Source organism: Dermacentor albipictus, chromosome 6 (assembly GCF_038994185.2).
Source record: "Dermacentor albipictus isolate Rhodes 1998 colony chromosome 6, USDA_Dalb.pri_finalv2, whole genome shotgun sequence".
In the NCBI taxonomy this organism is placed as follows: domain Eukaryota; kingdom Metazoa; phylum Arthropoda; class Arachnida; order Ixodida; family Ixodidae; genus Dermacentor; species Dermacentor albipictus.
In genome coordinates, this window is record NC_091826.1 from 74,788,956 (window position 1) to 74,808,328 (window position 19,373).

A 19,373-nucleotide genomic window follows, 5' to 3' on the forward strand; every position below is an offset into this window, starting at 1 on the left:
AAATTGGAGGAGACAATGGGGACGAGTCGCTAGTAGAGCGGCGCGCCATGTATGCTTTGACCGGCAGCGACGTGGTGGTCGTTTCCAGTCGGCGGCGGCGCATGGCCATTTTTCTTTGGTGGTGGCAGTGCCAGCGGTGTGGAACCCGGAACCACAAACTTAAAAAGCCGTTTCACTACATTCTTTTTTGCTAAGCTGATTGAAGCTCTGACCTTTTCATACTTTGTCATTCTAAGGGCTGAGAGGATCGAATACAGATGTGTTGAAAGTGAGAGAAACACAAAACGTTTTGTAAGTCTCTTGACCTTCCGCCAACATATTAAAAAAATATTGGGCACATACATAAAAGCGTCTATGTTCAGTGTGCTTGCATATTCCTTTTCCCACGAATATGCAGAGCCTTACATTTGCGCTGTAGTCGCAATTTTATTCTTTTTCTTAATCCTCGGTTTATGGGATATTTTTCATTGAGGAAATAATGAATGAATTCGTGTAGAATTGCTAAGCCAGCAGCGACGCACTTGGCATCTCGCTAGACATCATAACCTTGCTTCCACTTGTTTTGAACAAGATTGTGTTTATACAATACGCCATACGCAAAAAAAAGAAAATAGATGTATTCTATGACCAACTTTTGCTGGGTTCAGCCCTTAAACTTTCAACTAAACAGCAGATGTTATAAAGCGCATTCCTGACTGGACAATGGATGAAGCAACTTCTTGAGATTATGAATTACAATTTGCTTATATAACGTTTCTTATGACGTCCTTTTTTCTCTGAAGAATAAAGAATCAAAGTGCCTTCTTTTGCTGGAGCTGGTGAACATTTTTTGGGGAGCTGAGATATGTTATGATGCGATAGAAAACAAATCTGCTGAATTTGTTGAAGCGTTATCACCAGGTTGAATGAACGAACTCTGGATTAGTAGAAATGCAGGCATTGCTTGAATACACAATTATTTTCGAAAGAAAAGGTTCTTCCTTAGTTTGCGCGTCGAAACTGTCTTATAGTTCAGTGCAGCTATCGATGTCAGCTGCATAAGTTTTTCTATGAATGCTACAAGGAAACAGCCCCACGCAGTAGACTTTTAAAAATATTTTTTATATGCAGAAATGTGGGAAAACTCCGTCAAATGCAATGGCCGGAATAATGCGAAAACTTGCAACCGGCATCTTAAAGGTATCGGCGCCAAAATGTTCTATCGTGCTAGAAGTTTCATCTCTCGCGTTGATGCCACTATTAAACATATCGCCGATTCTACTACCAACTACAGTGCCGATCACCCTCAAGCCGTGACTCCGACGTTGCGAGACCACTGTTTCTTCTGTTTGAGCCACGTTGCGCTCTCGAAGGAGCAGTTTCGTTATCCTACGCTGCGCCGACTGGTGATGACACGCCTGTGCAGACGCGTCGATGGTAGAGTTACTTTCGTTTGTATTGTGTTGTTAAATTCTCTCCTGCTTCACATGATTTTATGCTTGAGACAGGTAAAATAGGTAAACAAGAGAACAGAAAATCTCAAACAAAGCTGGATTGTTCGCATTTAAATGGCGCGCTGATTTCGCCGTCAAAAATATCGGCGGCGCAGCGAGTACTGTCGGCAATGGCGTGTACGTCTCGGCGCACACCTGCAGCCACTGCCCACAGCACATTACCGTGTCAACCCTCTTATCAGAAGATTAATGTAGATGATCGTACTGCTCAACAATTGTTTTCCGGCACTATCATCACTTTGATTGTTGTGTTCATATAGCAGGTTGTGGCCAAGTACTGCACTAGGGTGGCCAATCCTGCTCTGGTGAGGGGGCGCGTTTTCCTGTTTTGGTCACCGGGAACAGGCCGCACTCCAGGCCTGTTTATGCAATTTTATCAGCACTCAGATTTTTTAATCCGTTGGAAAATTACGTGGCACCGGGATTCGAACCACAGACCTCTTTGCATGCGAGGCGAGTGTTCTACCTCTACGCCACCGCTGCACCTCCATAGGAGTGCAATGACCATAGGATGGTAAGAACTCGAATTACCTTAGACCTGAGGATGGAATGGAAGAAACTGGTACATAAGAAGCTGTTCAATGAGTTAGCGGTAAAAGGGAAAATAGAGGAATTCCAGATCAAGCTACAGAACAGGTGTTCGGCTTTAACTCAGGAAGAGGACCTTTGCGTTGAAGCAATGAACGACAATCTTGTGGGCATCATTAAGCAGTGTGCAATCGAAGTCGGTGGTGACTCCGTTAGACAGGATACCGGTAATCTATCGCAGGAGATGAAAGATCTGATGAAGAAACGCCAATGTATGAAAGCCTCTATCCCTACAGCTAGAACAGAACTGGCAGAACTTTCGAGGTTAATCTACAAGCGTAAGACAGCTGAGATAAGGAAGTCTAATACGGATAGAATCGCACATGCTCTAAGGAACGGAGGAAGCCTAAAAGCAGTGAAGAAGAAACTATGAATTGGCAAGAATCACATGTATGCGTTAAGAGACAAAGCCGGCAATATCATTACTAATATGGATGAGATAGTTCAAGTGGCTGAAGAGTTCTATGGAGATTTATACAGCACCAGTGGCACCCACGACGATAATGGAACAGAAAATAGTCTAGAGGAATTCGAAATCCAACAGGTAACGCCGGAAGAAGTAAAGAAAGCCTTGGGAGATATGCAAAGGGGGAAGGCAGCTGGGGAGGATCAGGTAACAGCAGATTTGTTGAAGGATGGTGGGCAGATTGTTCTAAAGAAACTGGCCACCCTGTATACGCAATGCCTCACGACCTCGAGCGTACCGGAATCTTGGAAGAACGCTAACATAATCCTAATCCATAACAAAGGGGACGCCAAAGACTTCAGTTGCCTACAAGCTATTTACTAAGGTAATCGCAAATAGAAACAGGACCACCTCAGACTTCTGTCAAGCAAAGGACCAGGCAGGATTCCGTAAAGGCTACTCAACAATAGACCATATTCACACGATCAATCAGGTGATAGAGAAATGTGCGGAATATAAACAACCCTTATATATATAGCTTTTATTGATTACAAGAAAGCGTTTGATTCAGTCGAAACCTCAGCAGTCACGGAGGCATTACGCAATCAGGAGGTAGACGAACCGTATGTAAAAATGCTGAAAGATATCTATAGCGGCTCCACAGCCACCGTAGTGCTCCATAAAGAAAGCAACAAAATCCTAATAAAGAAAGGCGTCAGGCAGGGAGATACGATCTATCCACTGCTATTCACAGCGTGTTTACATGAGGTATTCAGATACCTGGATTGGGAAGAATTGGGGATAAAAGTTAATGGAGAATACCTTAGTAACTTGCGATTCGCTGATGATATTGCCTCGCTTAGTAACCCAGGGGACCAATTGCAATGCATGCTCACGGACCTGGAGAGGGAAAGCAGAAGAGTGGGTCTAAAATTAATCTGCAGAAAATTAAAGTAATCTTTAACACTCTCGGAAGAGAACAGGAATTTACATTAGGTAACGAGGCACTGGAACTGGTAAGGGAGAACATCTACTTAGGGCAGGTAATGACGGCGGATCCGGATCATGAGACGGTAATAATCAGAAGAATAAGAATTGGCTGGAGTGCGTTTGGCAGGCATTCTCAGATCATGAACAGCAGTTTGCCATTATCCCTCAAGAGAAAACTGTATAATAGCTGTGTCTTACCAGTACTGACCTACGGGGCAGAAACCTGGAGGCTTACGATAAGGGTTCTGCTTAAATTGAGGACGACGCAACGAGCTATGGAAAGAAGAATGATGGGTGTAACGTTAAGGGATAAGAAAAGAGTAGATTGGGTGAGGGAACAAACGCGAGTTGATGACATCTTAGTTGAAATCAAGAAAAAGAAATAGGTATGGGCAGGACATGTAATGAGGAAGGAAGATAACCGATGGCCATTAAGGGTTGCGGTCTGGATTCCAAGGGAAGGGCAGCGTAGCAGGCGGCGGCAGAAAGTTAGGTGGGCGGATGAGATTGAGAAGTTTGCAGGGATGACGTGGCCACAATTGGCACATTATCGGGGTTGTTGGAGAAGTATGGGAGAGGCCTTTGCCCTGCAGTGAGCGAAACCAGGCTGATGATGTTGATGATGATGATGATGACTATCATCAGGATCAGTCTACTTTTTAGACCCATGCGAATCACTCTAGTTCACTATCGCTGGGGTCGGCGGATAAAGGATGCTAAAAATATACCCGATACGGAAAAGTGTGGATAACCGGCTACGAAAGGCATTGTCTTTAAAAAGAAATGTGCATAGCAAATAACACTCTTTACACCTATTCTTACACCGCTCTTTCCCCATGAGAACTGCGCAAATAAACCTTGCTGGGCATATGTCCTGATGCCAACAGCGAACCCACCATGCTTGCACCGGACAGTGCAATGTGTGCGCGCATACCGCCGCCGCTCTCGCGGCATTTCGACCTGAGAAATCACTTGTGTGCTGTGCGGTTGACGCTCGCACGTTCCTAGAGAAAAAAAATGCAACGGTGTTCATTGGGAAATTATTTTACAAACAGATTACACGTGTCCGCCACATTTCCAAGAGATTGAAATTATCGGTAGAAATATGAGTCGGAGAGCACGTGAGCTTATGAAAGCCTGCTACGCAAAAATTCACTGGTGATTAGGATGCTCCCTAGTGCGAGTTTTGAGCGCGGGTGCTTAGGTGTTTTGGATTCGAGATTATTTTGGCGAAGGCACACGACAGAAGTATAGAGTCCTCTCCGCGGCGACGTGCAGCCTCTGCTCGGGCAGCTCGTTTAGCAGCACTGGCAGATGAAGCCTTTCCACTGGTTGCGTCGTTCATTGTTAGAAAGAAAGCGTGAACACGGGAACGGGTTGTTTGCGTGGAGCACATTCTCTAGCAGCGCTGCCACAGGAGCAGTGGTGTATGCGCAGTGGGTCGGAAGCCTACGCGAGGGCTGTGTTTCTATGTGTGGTAGTGGTGGACGCGCTCACTGCATGCCTGGTCGCCGCCGTGAAACACGTCTCGCACGGCGCTTCGCTCTCCTCTGCGCCCTTTCGCCATACTCTCCTCCTCTGCTTTCCTCCTCGCGCTCTCTTCCCTATTGCCGTGTTTTATCCCTCACTCCGCGTTCACTTTTCCATTCTTCACTGTGCTCGTTCGTTTTCTTATGAGGGACGCCGACGCTCAACGCAGGAACGGGCACCTTGGAGCTGCGCTCTAAAAAGAAACACTCATTCTCTATTACTGACACATCAAGTGTGTTTCATTAATCGGAGACGGCATTGTTTGACCGATGGACATCCTAGGTTTGTGAATCGCTTGAGTATTCTTTTATCTCTTTTCGTCACCGGGTCAGCACCAGGAATTTCCACCAGGTGGAAGCGCCGTTTGTGCCGTCGTCTATACGCTTCTTCCTTTTACCAACAAACAGTTCTGTTGAAACCTCATCGTGGTTGAAACCGACTACATAAGACGTTTAATAGCTTTGTTTGCACGTTCCAAAAGCAAAGGGTGATTTTTCAGAGGGTATTAGGGAGCGCAGTACTCTAGAATGCCTCGATGTTCTCCTCGCCCACCGCTCTGTAAAGGGTGGAGACGACCGCGGCGTCTACTACGGTGTTGGGCATGTGATTGGCGGATACATACGAGCGTCGGCAATGCGTGGCAGGGCGTGTGGCATTCGCGTATTTAACGCCGTCGTAAACGCAGCGGTTGTTCCCAGTCTGTACTGAGCGGTGGGCGAGGAGGACATCAAGTACCCTACAGTACTCTCTCGAGTGACGCCGAAGAGAACAAACGTGTCAATTGCAAGTGCCTTTTCAGTGCGTCTGGATCAGCGCGGTAAATCGATAAGAACACTATCAGCGCTGCGATATGTCGGCCGCGCGTCGTGGATAGATGGAGGGATGAATGGATGGATGTTATGAGCGTCCCCTTTGGAACGGGGTGGTGGGTTGCGCCACCAAGCTCTTGCTATTATACGGCCTAATGTCCTACATAAGTTAAACAATAAAAAATAAAGAAATGAACACTATGAACTCCCACACCCCACTTTTCTGATCCCCTATTGCTAACTGTGCTTTTGTGCGTCTCCTTTTTTTGTCGTTTCCGTACTTTTCGTCTACCAATCCTCCAATCGCCTCTTAGTTATGCCTATTGTGGACATGTATACGTTTCGACTGCTCCCGCTGAACACAAGGGCTTCAAGTAGGCCAGTGCTGCCTAAATTGACCGTTGCAGACGTCTGCCCATTCTAATAAATCATCATTCACAGTTTCCCTAGCTCTACCGCAGCAAGCACATGCTTCTTGTTCCTTCTGATATCTCGCTTTATAGGTGCGTGTTCTAAGGCATTCCGATCTCGCTTCGAAAATAATTAGCTTCCCTTTGAGTTATCATAAATGGGTTTTTTCCTGATTTCGTTTTTTTCCCTCTTAGGTAGTTACTCATGGCAGGTTTCCTTTCCATTGCCGCCACCCATGAGATTATTTCAGCCTCTCTGACTTTCCGGTTGACCATCTTTGCTGCTGTGTTGCCTACCCTACAGGCCACATACTTGCTGGTAAGCTTGCTAGTTTTCTTGATCCACGGTGAATCAATGTTTTTCATGTACAGATACCTGAACACTCGCCCAGCTCATTTACTTTCTTTCATATTCCTCAGGTGTTCTTCATACTGAATTTTACTGCGAGCTTCTCTCACTTCAAAACTAGTCCAGCCCATATCACCCTGCACAGCTCCGTTTGTAGTCTTCCCGTGAGTGCCCATTTCGAGGCGACTCACTGACCTTTGGTTCCCATCGAGTGCTGATTGTAGCCCTTATTTAAAGCAAACCACCGCATTATCAAAAGTGAGTCCTGGAACCATCGCACCTTTCCACATGCCTCGGAGGACCTCGTACCTGTTGTATCCCCATAGCGCTCTGTGCTTCATTATGGCTGCATTTCTCTTCCCCTTCACTGTTATTGCTTTTCCCTGCGTTTCCATATACCTATTGCCCTCGTTTATCCATATACCAAGGTATTTATATTCTGTTACCCGAGGTATGTCCTGGCCCTGTATATCCTCTGTCTGTTCGCTGTTTTCATTGAATACCATAACACCTGATTTTCTAACATTAAATTTACAACCTAAATTGTTGCCTTCCTGTCCAGAGATATTAGCCAGAAGTTGCAAATCACTTTGCTTGTTAGCTAGTAGCACAATGTCATCCGGATAAAATAAATGTGGGAGCCGCTCCTCTACTGCTGTACCCGCCTCTTTGTATGAGAGATTAAACCTTATATCACTTCCTTCTAGCGCGCTCTCCATCCTCACCTTGTACATCATAAACAGCAGCGGGGATAAAGGGCACCACTGTCTCAGTCCCTTGTTGATATAAACTTTCTCCTTGCTTCTCATCCCGTCCCATTCAACGCAAACGGTATTTTCTAGGTAAACCTCTTTCAAAAGATGTAGACAATCGTCACCCCTTTCGGAATATCCCACAACATGTTGCGGTCCACGTTGTCATAGGTTCCTGTAATATCTAAAAAGGCCACATATAACGGTCTGCTTTCTACTTTAGATATTTCAATACGCTGAGTAAAAAGAAATAAGTTATCATCTAAACGTCAACGTCTACCTATTCTGAAGCCATTCTGAAGTTCTCCCAAAATGCCATTATACTCTGCCCAAGCTTGAAGCTTCATTTGATTGCCTACATCGCCAGCCTGTATATTACCGATGTAATGGTCGACGGTCTATACCAGTGAATTCTATCATTCTCCCCCTTGCCTTTATTAATTAAATTCATTCTTCGTTGTCACCAACTGTCTGGTATTCGTCTATCTTTTAAAATTTGTTCCACTGCTTTCATCAGAACTTCCTTACTTTTGGTCCTAGTTCATTAATCAGCCTAACGGGAACCTCGTCTAGCCCTGTGGCTGTGCGCTTAGGAATGTTCTCTTCCGCTTTTTTCCAGTTGAAATTTGTCAGCACGACCTCCATTTCCACTTGGGTCTCTTTCATGCTCTTTGTTATTCGAATGCATCCTCGTCACTGCCTTGGAAAGATTCGGCTGTTATTTTTAGGATGTAATTTATTGCCGCTTCTCCTTTAGGTCTGTTTTCATCTTCGTCAAGGATATATTGTTGTATTGATGTTGACTTCCTGCCTAATGATATTATGTGGTTCCAAAATATTCTAGGTGCGGCCTTCTTTTTCTCACGTATTTCTGACAACCAACGTTCACTTTCACCTTTTAATTTTGCTTGCACCAGTATTTGAACCATAGCCTTTTTCTGCCGGTATATTTCCCATTTAGTGATTACTTCATCCTGCGGCAACTGCGCCTTCATTGTCTGCCTGTGCTCTCGAGATGCCTTCTGTCGTTCTGCGATCGCTTCTCGTATCTCCCTGTTCCACCAGCTTTTCGGTTTCCTTGTTCCTTTCCAACGAACATGTTGTTTCTCTTTCCGCATTTTTGTCGTTTTGCACACTCTTTACTTGGCCATTTGCCGATTTCTTCCTCGACTCTAGTGACTATGTTTGCCATTTGTTCAGCATTCAAATTTGGACTAGCCATTTTGCGATCGTTGCGCTCTTTCCCCACTATATATCCCATTTTTAAGATGATGCGGTTATGGTCATTCCCCATGCTGCTGTACCCTTCCTCATCAATGATCATTTCTCTATACTTCTCATGAATTCCTTCTTTCATCAGACAGTAATCAATGGTCGATTGCCGGTTTCGCACTTCCCACGTGATGTGCCCTTCACACTAAGGCCCTGTATTCACGATAACAAGGTTATGTTGCTCACAAAGTTCTAGCATTGACTTCCCGTTGTTGTCGGTATAGCCATCTAAATCGTGTATGTGGACATTCATGTCACCTAATAGGACAATTTCAGCACCACTGCCGAAACCCTTCATATCAGCGCTTATGCACTCCACTAGTTCTTTATTCTTCTCTGTGCAATAATTTCCGGCTCACAAATACGCAATGCCCAACCAAGTTTTTTTCCCACTCATTGCACCTGGTAACCGAAGATGCTCTTGACATATTGAATTTACTCTTTTCCATTGGGCTCCCTGATGGATGAGCATTCCGACTCCCCTTCCCTTTCTTTCCGACTTAGTTCTGTTGCATCCTTTCCAAACATGACTTTCAATATCTGGCGGCTCTTCTGAGTCTCTCAGGTGCGTTTCAGTAACCGCATACACCCTTATTTGTTCTCTATTTAACTGCTCCTCAATCTCTGCCCACTTTTCCTCTCTTCTGCCGCCCTGCATGTTTATGTAGCCTGATGCGTGGCCACCTCTCTTTCTTGCTTTCCACCTTCTCTTGTTATCGACCGCGATGATCTTTTGAGGTCCCTAGGGGACCTTCGTCATTACTGTCTACTCTGGCCTCCTGAGCGCCCATGGGCCCCCTAACAAAGCAACAGCGCGACCACCAATTCGCCAACCTATTTCTTGTGCCAGCCTGTAATTGAAGTGGATCGCGACGCGTTTAAAACAGCCACACCTTTTCACTTCCCTGTTTACTTCGACCACCTCGAAGCCTTTTTGTCGGCTCATTTTACATATTCCCTCATTAGCAGCCATTACGGCTCTTTGTACGTGACTGTCACATACAGGTACCTCCGGCACCGTGCACACCACGATCCGCACCTGAGCGGATAGCTCGCGCAAGTCGCACACCCCCTTCGTGAAGCGCTGGGGTCCCGTCCCGTCCCGTCCCGTCCCTTTCCTGTTCAGGACGTTATTTAGCCCACCTGCTACTATGACAAGGTTGCGCACGTGGACATTTTCCGCGAGCTTTTCTCTTGCTCACTCCATGACACGACCCAGTGCCCGCCTTGGAAATATCCCTATCGCCACTCTTTTATCGCCTTTCACCCTCTCCACAATTGCTTTTGAGCAACTAGCCATGTTTGAGTCGCCGGCGATAATCACCCTTTCACTCTCTCCTACCTCTCCCTGCTTCCCTTTGTCATTTTCCGGGTGATTTGAACTCGAGACGGAGCATTGTCCCCTGGGCTCCTGCTTTTCCGCGCGGCTGCCTCGAGGTAGCTGCCACTTTTTCCAGCTAACCCTTCATCACGCTGCACGAATTCCACGTATCCTGATGACACTCCTTCGCCTGTCGCGTCGGAGGTCTGCGTTCCATTGTCACGCACATTCTAGTTCACAATGGCAGCCCTGCTCAGCTTTTCCTCGGCTGCTTCAAGTCTCTTTGCAACTAGCTTCCGTGCATCACGCTCCCTGTTTAGCCCATTTTTGACCTATTGCACCTTTTTGGCAAGCTCTTCCTGGAAAGCCTCCATTTTCTGCAGCCTACTATAGACATCACATTGTGTGCACGGTTGGGTCGATACCCTCTCCATTCTCATCCGTATCCTCATCTGCCTTGAGGGACCCCAAATGCACTGCCCGCTTTTCCGGCTTTCTCCCCATGTATTGCACGGCTTTTTGCAAATACTCTAATAATATTACTACTGATGCAAATACTACCATAATACTGTACCACTATATCAATGCAGAGCACGTGCCTTTTAGCAAGAACCGATAGGCACAGGATCCAAATCCTCAAAATTTCGCAGAGCAACTCTCAGCACTGTTTCAAAAGCAATCAATGCCGTGGAGATGACACGCTCTCGCACGCGCTCAACCACGCGGCTGCGCTCTCACTTTCCTAACAAAAACACACACAGTAAACCCGCCTTATAGCTATTAATTTTGCCACCTCCATGCTACCATTTAAATACTACAAACACTTAACGTCCCAATGGCTTCCCGTGTTGAAACACGTGGCGCGAAAGGACGCTCCAACAAGTCTACATAATCAAATGTGCACGAAACACACCCGCGCATCCGAAATACGAGAGACAAAAAAAGAAAGGAAAAGAAAACCACCCAACTACTATTTAAACGCAAAAAATCAGCAAATCAAAAAGAGAAGCAAGCTCAAAGCACGCACAAGAACTTATGATTTTGTCGCTGCCATGGAGCCCCACAAAGCACGTCCAGTCACCACAAAATCCAAACCAAACCGCGTGCCTCACTGTACCTCGTGCGTGCCGAACAGCGCCACCCCTACGAAAAAACAGACGCGGCTTCAACGGAGAGCTGCGGATCTAGAGCTGAGGAAACGTGAAGCAGAAGGTCATCAGCAACGTCGTCTTGGGGTCTGCCCCGAAAACAACAACACAACACAAGCTTCGTTTGTACCCCTCTTGAGAGAAGTGGAAGGGTGGTGAATTTGAACAGCGAAGCTGTTCAGGGCTAATTCTCTCAGGATCGTGTCCATGCCTAGACGCAAAGCTATCGTCGTCAGAATTGACTGCAGCGCCGTCGTCGTTTTTCACGGGTGGCTCGTTGGCTGCCATCGGCGCTACCTAGAGAACGTGCTCGTTCCACTGATCCCGCGTTCGTCGATGTGCTTAATTAATTATTAATTATTATTAATTAATAATTAGGAAACACAAAGACGTAACCAATGTTACAGTGAAGTTGTAAAGGCTAATTCTTCCAGGATCGTGTCCATGTGTAGAGACAAACCCCCCCATAAGTAGGCCGATCCCGAAAACAAGGGAATACAGAGCCGAACCACGGCGGTAGGTACGCAAGTAAGCACTCCACATGGGCGATTCCGAAGATAGTGCACTGCCGGACCGACCCGCGGCGGAGGTGCAGTTCGCCACTAAGGGGCTCACATACGCAGCTTCGCTGATAATCCTTCGCAAACTGGAAGGGCACTGACATTTGGTGTGGTTTTTGCTTATTGATAGAAGCGTTTGTTTAAATGGGAAGTATATATATATACCTAATATTTTCCACGCTTTCTAGTTCTTATCCTTTTTATTATTATTGCGAAAACAATTATATGGACACTAAAGGCTCATTTTTGCCATCGCCGTGAGCGTCGGCGTCGCCTTGATGTTGCGTATGAAGTCCAAGGGCGATAACACCGTCGCCGCGCGCCGTATGCTGTGGGCGCGGATGAAAGTACGAGAGCCTACGGTTGCGGCTTAATCTGCCACGTGCATGGGAGGAAAGCGGGGAGAAAATACGCCGCCTTCCGTCGCGCGAGAGGCTCAATGGGTAGTGGAGGGAGTGGGCGGCCTCGTAGTCCCGCAGCAACTGCCGACGTGGTGGCACAGTCGCTCGCGTGCTAGGAAGGGGGTGGAAGCGTGCCACCTTCCGTCGTGCGCATAGCCCCAGTGGGAGGGAGGGGCACGGCGTTATGCTATGGCAGCAACTGCGTATTCCGCGGCCTGTAAGGGTTTGGGTCGGGCAATAAATAGGTGGTAGCTGGCCCCTGCCGTCTTCCGACTCATCCACGCTAAGGACGTTGTTCTCATCACTTGCTATCATCGAGAACGCGGAATATGGGATTTATTTACAATGTATACATGAAGGGTGGAGAACGTTACAGTTCATCATTCTAGCATGACTGAAAGAGAATGCACACTGAGCAGCCACGCAACGGCTGCTTAAAAACACTCTGTCCTCCCTAGATCCCTAGGTGAGGGAAAACGGCCGTTTAACCTTCGACCAATGGGACCGTCCAAAGTCATCGTAGCCGACCCACCTTTGAGGGGGAGGGCTTACGCAACTCACTTCCGCACAAGTTTCACTGTACACACCGAGGTGAGAGGGTTCTCGCAGACAGGGGTATGGGCTCGATCAGGCGTCTCTTGATCCCAGAGTTGACCTCGCAGTCAGTGGCCGCCGCGTCTGTTCATTGACTGTGACGATTTCTGGGGCCCCGTGGGAAACCACCGCAAAAACATCCCCTTCCAGGAGTTCCCCGCTCTAAGCAAACCATGAAGGCGGCCGCGAATCCACCAACAATACACGGCCCGCCGACAGTGGCTTAGACATGCCGGCGCCGTTGGGCTGTTGACGAGGCGCATTGTTGTCTTTACAAAGCGAGTCGTCGCAGCGGGTCGGGAAGGGTCCCAAAGTCGCTTCTCCGAAGATCGCCCGCCACCCCCGCAACTACAGCGGGCTTGGGAAAATTGTGCAGGTCGCTACCCCTGCATGCCGATGTTAACAGGCAACACGCGCTCCATCTTGAACGCAATCTGCAGAGTGTGGGTGCGTCGACGGCTCATACCTTTGTGCGTGCTGCGTTCTCGGCACTCATTTTCCATTGAATTGTTAGACAGCACGAAGGTCGTTTTGCTTGCTGCTGCTGCCGCGCTTCCTCAGGCCAGCGTTTTGACAGCTAGTGTGCGCGGTCATCGAATATGGTATGTTCATGTTCGTTTGTGCGCGCTGACACGATTCTTCTTAATTTAATATGTAAGCGAATACTTCCCAGTTGATACGGCCGATTGAACTAATATTCTCACTTCGCATTGCGGTCTACTCTTTTGTATCGCAATCGACGCTTCACATTTCGGGCGAAATTGCGACTTTTGTTTGAGGTAGGTAAATGGCAAATAATGTTTATTTTTTTTCTACAAGCGGGGCTACACTTGTACGACGACTTGTGAGTACAACATACTGGTCGTTACTAGGAGGAAGCCAGGCGTACGTTATTCTGAGTGCGAGCTTTCGTACGCGTTAGAAAAAAACTCGATTTTAGCTATTGCTTGAAGCACTGGGGTTGTATTATATGTAGAATGTATGTGCTACGGTGTCGACTAGACCATCTAGAGCAGGAGAAGGCTAAGGGAGCTAAGCGGGTTGGGAAACTACAAAGAAGCTCAAGAGAGGGCAGAATCATAGGAAATTGGTAAAATATAAGCTAGCCAAAGTAGAAATGAAGACGAGCGCCACCATTCAAGAAAGCAATGGTGAACGCTTAGATGCGAGCTTCGCGAACGGCGCTGGTTTAGAAGCGAGAACAGGTAAGGAAACTGAAACCGCCACGCCGGAATGCACTGGCGGACGCGTCAGTGGTGGTTAAGATCGCTGGAGAAGAGAGCAAAGCGAAGGGTGAGGTTAAGACAAGCGGGGAGGGCATCGTGGCCTCAGGTGCACCATTTGACGGTGGCAAGGAGGAGGATAAGTGTCTGGTTGTCTTAGCTGGGGATTGAAACATGCGTAAAGTAGGACAGGTGACAAGAGAGAGGGTTAGCACAGGCGAGCGAGTCCACATTAGAGCGCTTCTGCCGAAATCAATTCGGGAACTGATAGCGAAAGCTAAGCAACGCATGTGGGGCACAATGGAGGAGAAGCACCTATTGGTGATGATGGATGCAGTGAACAACGTATTATTGGGAAGGGGTACATGGATCGCGAAGCGAATAGCCAAAGTGGTAACCAACCAGCAGAATTGTTCAAAAGAAGTGCAAATGTGCACGGGCGCCAGTGGTTGTAAAGCAGGGGTATGTAATTGAAAGGACAGTATTTGCAGTAAACAGGGAAATTTAGCCGCTATCTAAAGCAATCAATTTTACGGTCATTAACACCAACCGAGACGTGCACGTAGCAGGCCGCGAAGACACGTTTGTGCTTGACAGGATACATTCTAGAGATAGCGTAGCAACACCGGTTGGACGTCGATTCGCGAAATGGGCAGTACCGTTTTTCGGCAGGCTCCAGGCGATCAGGAAGATAGTTTAAGTATTATATCTAGTGACACATCAGCAAGGGCCAGAGTCAGACCGCAAAGAGTTAAGAAAAGACACACAAAGGACATGTGTAGAGACAGTAAAATTCGTTACATAAACATGCAGCGTGGTCGCAAGCAGGAAAATTTGCTGGACATGCCAGCGCTGGTGAATGGCGAGGCTATTAGCGTGGAAGCAATGGCCGAACCGCGTCTATGAGATTTTGAGCAGCCGCGTGTTGTTGACAATTGTGTGTGGAAGCGGCGTGATAGACAGACTGGGTCAAGGAAAGGTGGAGGCGTAGGCATACTAATTAGGCAACGTATGAAGTGGAAAATGGTGAGAGAGACATGTAAGGAGCATTTGTAGATTTCGACAAATGGGAAGGAAAAAAGACGTGAAATTCAGTAGGTTACTTATGATAGCCGGAGCGACAGCAGAGATAAATGTAAAGAATAGATTGATTGGTTTAGAATCCATATTATTGAGTTTATGAAATTGGGCCAGGTGGTATTAGTACGAGATATGAATGCACACACGGGGGATTTATACGGATATGCTGATTAGAACTGTTTTATACGGCGATATTTGTGCGACTAAATGAACCTCATACTAGTTAACAGGGAGAATCAGTGTCATCGACAGCCAACGTTGCAATGCGGAAACAGGGAGTCATGCAGCGACAACGCCTTAGGGCCAAGTTCTGAAACGTTCCTTTCCATGGGCTTCTGCCTTACCTTAGTTGAGGAGTCTTGTGCTCCCATACCATGAAGGATGCATGGAGGAGTCAAGTATATTCTGAAAGCTCCCTTCACCCGCCCTCACGAAAGGAACCCTTTAGCTAGCTAAAGAACGGATTCCACGCGTAAGCGTTCAAGGGCATTCATCATCAGTGTCGCCAAACGTGTTTCATTAAGCAAAAAAGTTATTTTGTTAAATAATTTTTCTTTCCATCTATCTCCATTATATAAACGCATACGCTTTTTCCTGATTAACGTTCAACGCTATTGCGCATGTAAGGACACCTTGCGGAAGGCAATGTGGACACCTTGCGGAAGATGCTGGCTGCTTCGGATAAACTAGGTTGTCCTGTGCTGTTTCGCCCCTTTGTTCTTAACTGATAGTTGCATTTGCTTTAGATTTATTTCATGATGTTTTGACACCGTGGTAGGAATTACGGTTGGGCGCTGTTCCTCAGATCAGTTCTCTATTTTTCGTTGTTCTAGGGATAACAAAACAGGCTGTAGTACCTCAACATGACCTAGAGATTCGGCGGCGTGTGTGTCAAGCAACGCGTGCACTGCGCTACCTTGGAGGCCATGGACATAAAATTTGTTTGTACTTTGCAGTTCGCATAGAGCGTGCTATCATCTGCTCAATCTAGCAGCGGTCCTTTTCGTCTCACCGGCCAGCCGGCCACAATATGTGATTGAGCGTGCGGAGACGAGCACCACCTGGGCAAGCATTGCGAAGACGCCCTTTTTCAAAGAAATTAGCGAGGAAAGGCACTGCCGAGACGCCCCCTTAGTGTAAAAAAAAGCGAGGGAAGGAAGCATGAAGGTAGCTTCGAGGCTACTTTACGGTGAAGCAGTGCCAAGGAAGCCTCTACTAAGGACGCCTCAAAAATAAAGCTTTGAAAACTGACGTAAGGTGGCCTAACCGCAATGGAGGCTTCCTTGCGAAGCTAAGGACACTTTCGAGATATGGACCTCTCAGTAACGGTCTACCGATAACTAGACCCAAATATGACAGAGAAACATGGAAAAGGTAGCCTGGGTAGCGATCTTAAAGGTTTAAACTTAAGATTTGGGAGAAATACTAATGCAAAACACGAATTAATACCATCATAATTTCTAAAAGCGAATCAAAAGCAAATAACAGAGATTGCAGAAAACATACAGCAGAAAATGTGGGTGTTTCCTACAATAGTCTGGGAATATCAGGAACTGGTACACGTTATGTAACAGGAGATAAGACAGACGCGGAAAAAACTGCTGGATTGGAGAGAAGAAACCACGCATAGCAACCAAATTAAGCAAGCTACCGAGCAGAGTAAGCATGCGTAATCGAGAAGCCAAGAAGTTCGCATTAAACAAGTTCAAGTTCAAGTTTATTGTTGTTATGACATGTACAAAAAGCGGGCTTACATATTATATACCGCATCAGGAGGTCCCAGAGGGAGAAACTGCCAGGGGGACCTCCTATCATTAGTGGGTGCATAAGAGTGTTAGAGCAGCAAGTAGAGGGCGAACAAACAAACAAAACAAAAGAAAAAAAAACGCGTTAAAAATACAATTCGTAGGGAACAAGTGCAAATAAATAGAAGACAATTAGATATATAGTAAAAACAGCATTATACAGTAATATCACAATAAATAATCATAAGCAGGAATATATAGTAATATAACAAAATTCGGCTCTTCTGCATATTACGAACAGAGAAAAATACAAAAAAGAGTGGGACGCGACAGCGTTCCCGTCGACCCGCCAAGGGGTATAAGACAATGCGCTACGGCACAGCGATCACTTACGATGCGCCCCGCATCGGACTTAGCGCCCACCTATCACGCGGTGAGCGTCGAGCAACGCAGCGTTCGCCGCGGCAACGAAACGTGCGCCTGAGCGAAAGAAACGAACCAAAGAACTCGGTGTCTCGGAGGGGCCAAACGTCGTCTCAGCCAAACGTCGTGATCGGCACGGCATAGAATAAAGAACAACTTTAGAGAAGGGGAACTGTACCTTTGGCAGTGGTTCGAAAATAAGCAGCGGCAGCGCATGGAACTAACTTTCGGGGACGCCAGATGACGTTGCTCAATCCGGAAGCGGAAGTGCAAACTTTTTTTTTTTAGCGCAAAATTCAATATGGCCGTTTTTTGCCGGTCGCGTACGCTGGTACGTGCCGTGCTTGCCCTGCAGGCTATGCGGCATGCCTCAATGCCTTCGCTGCCGCTTAGCTGGTGCGTTCTAATTGCCAAGAGCCTCTACTGACGCCCATACAAACAAGCCACAAGTGAGTGAACAGAACGCGCGACTTTATTGGCAGAAGACAAGCAGTGTACATCCTCGTGCAATAGCAGAAATAAAATTTGCATGTCGAGATACGCTGGAATCATTGACGCGAGCTCGTAAACGGCTCACCGTCGTCGTCGCACGTGGTGGTCAGGTTAACGAGCAAGAACCAGCAGCGGAAACATATTGGACAGAGTGTGCCACTTATTTGCAGCGACAGTCGCCGTTAAAAATGCCCAAATTGCATTGCGAAGCAATCGGGAGACGCAGGCATCTGCTGCCGCAGCCTACACAGCGACATGGGCTACCCCAGATTTTAGCCGTTCACTCCTTTCCAACCTGCACGTTTCTTTTCTTTCGGGGGCCGCTAATGTGTGGCTCACACTTGGTGTCTCACATTGTCTCGCTATGGACAAGTCGCTTTCGTGGGCATCGCCTCCATCAGCTACTTTTGCGGGCCTTTCCACCCATGTAGCTATCAACTTCATACGCATCGGACTATGTAAGCACGTATGCTGGTCTCCGTTCATGCCTAATCGCGGCCGAGAAAGGCCAGAGGCACAATATGCCCATTGCTGCAGCAAGAAAGCGCGAACGGGGAGCACGAATCACGGTGCATGAAAATTGGGAGTCTATGTCGCTGTGCAGGCTGCAGGAGCGAATGCTTACTTCGAGAGACTGCTTCCCAGTGCAACCGACCAGGCCGCAATATTCTAAAAACATAACACTGCGACCATAACCAAGTGACATAACAGCAAAATTAAACAGCAATCAGTCACCGCATGAGGTTCAGACAATACGTTATACATTGGCGACGAACTATATGGCAACAGTGAGCATTCACATACACGGGTCTCTTAGGGTACATTGAGCTGCCTACCTACAGGCGTAGTGCCCGACTTCGTCGCACGTGGTGGTCTACTAACGAGCAACAACCAGCAGCAGAAACAGATTGGACAGAGTGTCCCACCTGTTTGCGGCGACAGTCGCTGTTAAAGATGAGCAATTTGCAGTGCAAAGCAGTCGGGTGACGCAGGCATCTGCTGCCGCAGCCTACACAGTGACATGGACTACCCATCATTTTAGCATTGACACCTTTCCAGCCTGCATGTTTCTTTCTTTTGGAGGCCGCTAATGTGTGGCTCACACTTGGTGTCCCACATTGTCTCAATATGGACAAGTCGCTTTCGTGGGCATCACCTTCATCAGCCACTTTTGCGGGCCTTTCCACCCAACTTCATACAGGTCCGACCATGTAAGCACTTATGCTGGTCTCTGTTCATGCCTCATCGCGGCCGTGAAAGGCCAGAGGCACAATTTGCCCATGGCTGCAGCAGGAAAGGGTGAATGGGGAGCACGAATCACGGTGTGCGTAAATTGGGAGTCTATGTCGCTGTGCAGACTGCAGGATCAAATTCTTACTTCGAGAGGCTGCTTCCCAGTTCAACCGACCAGGCCGCAATATTCGAAAAACATAACACTGCGACCATAATCAAGTGACATAACAGCAAAATTAAACAGCAATCAGTCACCGCATGAGGTTCAGACAATACATCATACATTGGCGACGAACCATATGGCAACAGTGAGCATTCACATACACGGGTCTCTTAGGGTACATTGAGCTGCCTACCTACAGGCGTAGTGCCCGACTTCGTCGCACGTGGTGGTCTACTAACGAGCAACAACCAGCAGCAGAAACAGATTGGACAGAGTGTCCCACCTGTTTGCGGCGACAGTCGCTGTTAAAGATGAGCAACTTGCAGTGCAAAGCAGTCGGGTGACGCAGGCATCTGCTGCCGCAGCCTACACAGCGACATGGACTACCCAT

At 47.3% G+C, this 19,373-nt stretch overlaps 1 protein-coding gene across 2 annotated transcripts in view; it reads right to left on the reverse strand.

Moving 5' to 3' along the window:
• The window catches only part of LOC135897124 (calcium-activated chloride channel regulator 1-like), a 594,363-nt gene that overhangs the window by 17,084 nt on the left and 557,906 nt on the right, over nucleotides 1-19,373 (reverse strand). The gene's annotated exons all lie outside the window — the stretch shown is intronic.